Here is a 6000-nt window from a genome sequence, read left to right on the forward strand (position 1 = left end):
CAACATTCCTTTTCCAATGGCATCTGAAAGGCCTTAATTCCTCCTGCCAGGGACCTTACCACTCCTGGGAGCCTCGAGCCTGGTATTAGCTGCTCCCTGATCAGGCAGACGGCTGTCTGTCATTTGGCACAGTATCTTTCTTTCAGGGCTTAACTCAGGCCACACAGTTCTTGGTCATGCCTGTTTGCGAGCAAGAACTGTTCTCATTTGCCTGCCACATACTCCATAGATTTCCTAGGACAGGTAAAATTCCACTCTCCAGCTAGCTACAGACCACAACAGAGCAACTGAAGAACATCTTCAACACAGAAAAGAAGGCTCCTTAAACTCTGCCTGAAGGCTTGTTCCTCTACTTATCTACCACTTTGCCACCAATCATAACATTTCGTCCTACTCCAGAGACATTCGTGCTTACTACACTGATACTTCACATTCAAAATTCTTCACAGCTTAGCTCTATTTTATGCTCTCATTTGCTGTTATTTGCTTCTTATTATCTTACCAGAAATGAGGCAGTGCCTTCTTTGCTGTTTAACATCTCATGTTTTGCTCTGAAAGTCTCCCTGATATAAGGAAGAGAAGGAAAAGGTAACTGGCTAAAAAAAACAGAAGAGAAGCTCATCTTCCCCCTTTTATAAGAAAGGAAGGGTGCCCACACCCGTGCATTTCCACCTGCAAGCACTAATTAGGAGGCATTGTACTAAGTGCCTTCTGTGCTATAAAAAGGGGACCGAAGAGTCTTAGAGAGGCTTGGAATGGTTATGCTTCTTGGTTATGTTGTGGTAAAACTTCTGTGTTAATCTCAGACTTTGAAAGCAAAGTGTTCTTGTTGTTAACATAAGCAAGGTCAATACAGAAGGAGTTTCTATAGACTATAACTGTACCATATTGGTGTAAAAAATAAAAAATTTCATGAAGAAAAGAAGTCTAAGATCTTCTGGTAATAACCTCTTATTTCAGCCTATGCTTTATTATATAGAGCTTTTTTCTTTGTTTCAATTCTAGTTTTCAAATAAATGTTATATTTTATAGCACTGAAAGAAGAACGTTCCAGGACTTAGTTTTGGAAGTCTCATGAACTCATGTGAAACTCTACATCAGTTATGGATCCCTGTTGTAGGTAAGAATGCTGCTTTTAAGCTACAACAAGGGGTTAGGGAGTACTCTGAGACTTCTTAGTCTTAATTCTTTTCTTGGTTCTATTCTGTGCTTTTTATATTAAACAAGACATCAGTTATAGATCTAACATCTAAAAGGATAGTAAATGCATAGGAAAACTGAAACATTAAGGTGGATACATACATTGCACGTGGAAGAAGAATTAAGGCTTATCAAAAATCTTCTGCAAAGGGAGCAGAAAGAAAAGATTCAGCTGCAGCTGGAGAGTAAACCAAGATACAAAATTTCTCATTGTAAAACAAACTTCAATTTATTACTACCACTTCATAGTCTGTTTGTGACAATAAGTAATGAAACACCTTACTTTAGCCTGTTCTCTTACAGTGAGATGTTTTCTCCTAGAATGATAGAAGTAGGCTTTCTTCCCTTATATAATAGAGTAGATTAACAAATAGAATATAAAGGAAACCTACAGCATCTCTGCTACAATTCTTCCAGAAAAATATTCTGGGCAGGCATGGCTGGGCAGCTGGGGTGAGAAGGATGGGGCTGACAATAAATAGTAATAGCATCACTAGCTGGAGAGCTTGACAGTGAACTAGTAGGTGTTTCTGTCTTGGTGTAATGCCTGAACATGGACATTTGATGTGCAACTAATTCCACACTCAAGGGTGTATTTTAGACACCAATAAGCAGAGCTAACCTGGGTAGAGGAAGGCAAGCCATCAACTTCATGTCTATCAACCAGCTGATGGCAGCTCTTGGGCCATTCCAGCATGAGAGTCTCCGGCCATATCTTTGCCCATAATCAAAGCAGCTTGTGGATGCTTAACAGAAAGCAAGGTGGGGGAGCTGAGGGCACTTGGGTATTGGAAGCATGAAAGGAGGTGTGAGAGCTAAGAAGCAAATAGAGCTCTTGGCAGGAAGGAGAGGAGGTTGCATGGCGGGGGCTGGCCAGGAAGATGGGACAGGAGGCAGAGGGCTAACTCCAGTAGCTGGTCTATGACCCTTGGGTTTTTTGTGCTGTTTATTTGACCTGTATTGGCAAATAAACATAATTGCTGGCTTATTACCTTCACTTCAGCCTTCCACTTAACACTTGCTGTTAGCTGCTATGTTTCCGAAGACATCAGTGGGAAAACTCCCAGGGTCTTTCAGAATATTAGACTGGATCCTGTTCACAATCCTAACAGACTAATCCTGTTCCATTGCCTGCAATGGGACTAAACTGATACTAGATAAAGATCTGTTTTGTGATCCAGATGAGGCAAAGCTTGAGAATAATTACCAGCTAATTAGGTCTCCATGGCCCAACTGTTGTCTTGGTTGGATCAGGACAAGTAACTGCTTAACAATAAAGACCTGCTCTGAGCTTATAGCAGCATCCTTGTGAAGCTCCTTGAAACTTCCAGTGTGATTTTGTTTTTTAGATATATGTAGCAAAGGCATGACAATGACAGCCTCAACCAGGCAAAGGACAGTGATTTAAGATGTACTGGTTGTACATCTGTTTTGTGCGACGATTGTGCGGAAGGCAAAGAGCAGGTTAAAGGGTTTTCTGTTCCTAATTGTTTTAAGCAGAACTGGTATGGCCACATTGCTACAAGATGTTCCCCTGGACAGGAGTACAAACAACCCTTCAATCACCCAAAGGGCTCTCTTGAGATGAGGCACTACAAGCAGAGGGCAGTTTTGTGCACCCAACGCCCAGGTGTCACTTTATACGCATAAGTAACAGTAGATATGCAGCCCGGATCGTGGGCTGGGATAAATCAGGCTGGTTCTCTTTGCTTCCGCTGGTCTTAGCCAACTTCTATCAGGAGATACAGGTCTCTTGGGCAAAGGTACATGTTCCCAGCTGCTGCTTTCTGTCTCCCCTGCAGGGGGGTTTTGAGGACTTGGTGACTAGCACCAAGCAATCTGCAGCGTGGGTAAAGGTAGGGCGTTCCTGGGCTGGTGGTGTTTGTGAGCGTTGCCCCATTGTGCTTTACAAACAAATGTTCTCAGCTCTAAAATGAGCACTTTATACTAAATACATGCAAATAGAAGGCGATGACAATGTTATCAAAAGACAGACTGATTAGAAGTCCTGGACTCTTTCTGACCTTTTCACACTGCACTGCAAACTCAAAGAGCAACTTGCAGGTCAGAGTTAAGAGCAATCTGTCCTCTGTGCCAGGCTTCAGCGGGCTCTCCAGAGCCTTCCTTCCCCTTGGATAAGGAGTCTGTGTATTAGTGGTAGATGGAGGTAGGTCAGCACAGCTTCACTAATTTTTCAATGAAGGTATCAATATCCATCAGCTGAGAATCCCTGTTGCGCATATCCTGCTGCTAAAGCTTGCTAGTACTGTTGTGGTGGGTGCTGACAGCCTGCGGCACTAACAAACCGGTCATTAAAATGCTAAGTTTGAGAAGCCTGTTTGTCAAACACAGGGTGGTGTGTGCGATTAGAATAGACAGCACCATAGAAACCCAGATGCTGGCTAAAGAGGCAAGAAAACAAATGTGCCTTTGGTCTGGTTCAGCCTCAGATGCCATCCAAGCCGTGCTCAAACACCCAGACAGGGCTGCCGTCTTCTCATGACCAATTGACTCTCCCTTTTGCAAGTGGTGGGTCACAGACATGCGGGTTATCCATGTTAAAAGACAGACAACACAACTCTTCCATAAAAGTCCAACAGACAGACACATTAACCCCTGTAATCCCTTCCTGTGGTGTATTTGACGCCACCTAGATTTATTAATTAAACCCTGTTATCCGGTGGCCACTGTCAATTAAGTGTTTCCTTGTAATGTGTATAACGAGGGCTCATTCATTAGCAAATGTTTCCATTACATTTAAGGCTGTGAGTCTCTCTGAAGAGTTCTCTTCCCCAAAAAGAGGTACAGGATTTGTTGTGGTTTGAAATTCTGGGGAGAACTAAAAAGTGGGAGAGACAGATAATGGATCTGTTGCTAAATTGAACAATTAATAAATGATTGTTGCTGTGCCCTGGGAAGGCACAGTGCCATCTGCAAACAACTCTGTTTCAGGAGATGGATGCAATTCCTGGCTCTGCCACTTGCCAGCCCTGTGACCCCAGAAAAGTTGCTGTTCTCAGCTTAGACAGCTCTCTGGAGACGTACAGCTGGAAAGAAGCAACCTTACATGTGGGGCCTGTATCTTGATCAATGCCTCTGAAATGTAGCCTTCCCCAATAGTCTCTTCAGGTGGCCAACAGTGTTGAGGTCTGAAGTGTTGCTGGCTCGATGGTTCATTGCCAGGTTTGTAGCGCTGACTCTCTTCTTAAAGTCCCAGCTTCCTGAGTTATGTTACTAGAAATACAATCACATCTGTCAGACAAACTCTGGCCGCTGAGAAACTAAACCACCAAAAGACTGAACAAAAAAAAGCACAAGATGCTCCTTTCAAGCAGCATCTGTAATAATAAAAACTTCATGCTCTTAAATCAGTACTTAAAGTCCCTTCAGACCTGATGTGATTTTTAGATCATTGGGTTTGGGTAAAACTGATCTAATAGAATAATTAATCCACTCTGAATGTTACCAAGAGCTCTTTCCAGCAGCTGCCTCGAGAAGGAGGGAAAGGACTAACTGAATCCAAAGCTTTTAGTAAGTACATGCCTGCCGGTTGTGCTGGAGCAGCTGTTGGGAGATGGAGCTACAGTTCCCCCTTCTGGCAAAATTTGCAGTTGCAAGTCCTTTTTAAAAATAGGATTTAAATTTAAAAATTAAAATATATTAAATAATGCGAGGCTGGTTTAAGGCTCCTTGTGAATAAAGCTCAAAGCTAAGTATGTCAGATAAATCACAAAGTTTGCATGTCAGGGGAAAAAAAAATAATGAAAGCCTACCTGGAGACAACTGATAAATAGCTAAAGGAATTAAACTCAGCCAGTAACTTTTTGGCTAACTTAACCCTACTAATGATATTAGAAACGTCTGCAGTGATGTCTTTGCAAAATGATCTCAAAGCTTTAGATTTATTACACTAGCAAGAGAGAGGGAAGTCTCTTGTAAAGATTCTTTAGTGGCCAGAGGCCAGTTGCAGAGCCTGGAAATAGATGGGAGTGGAAATTTGGATATCGGGCTGAAAAGTTGCTGGGTGGTGTCCCTGTGCCGTTCCCCGCTCGTTGGAGCGCTGCGGCAGGCTCTTGCGTGCCAGCGCTGGGGAATGGGGTCGGCAGCAAATCCTGAAAGAATCCCACAGAAAAGATCCAAGTCAGATGTTCCCCCTCTCCCAGGTCCTCTGCAGCCAGACTGAGTGAATGAGCTGTTACCGTTGAGCACATGGAAAAGACGACCTTATCGAATCAAAATCACTGGGAAAAAAAGACAATACCATCTGTCCGCTTCTGAGCGAGCTGGAGGCCATGCTGGCACTATCTGAGCAGACTTGTACACTCATCCTTCCCCACGCATTCCTGGGACATTTCTAATCATAACTGTGAATGGCATCCCGCAGTGCCTTTCTGGGATCAGGTTCCCCTCTCTAAATGCCCAATCCTGTGTCTGGAGGCAGCAGAGCTCCGACTGAAGTGCTCTGAAACACAGCCTGACTCACTACTGTCAGAGCTGGCATTTCACGGAGGGCCCATCAGGAAAGTTTTTAATAGAAAGTAATTTAAACTTTCAGAGTATTGTTGTGTCTGTTCGAGGTGGTGGTTTTTTTTTTTTTTTTAAGGAAGCCAGCAAAAGACAGGCAAGGCTAAGATAATGTATTCCTTGTCCTTTCTTCTGAATCATTCTACAGTAACATATGTATATAATCAATTATGGAGAGCAAAAAATAGGATTATATTTAAGAAGCCCACTTTACTTTTTTCCTTTTTAACGTCGGCATGTTCACACAATTCAGAATGGATTGGAGTGATAACGAGT

Source organism: Numenius arquata, chromosome 22 (assembly GCF_964106895.1).
Source record: "Numenius arquata chromosome 22, bNumArq3.hap1.1, whole genome shotgun sequence".
NCBI lineage: Eukaryota > Metazoa > Chordata > Aves > Charadriiformes > Scolopacidae > Numenius > Numenius arquata.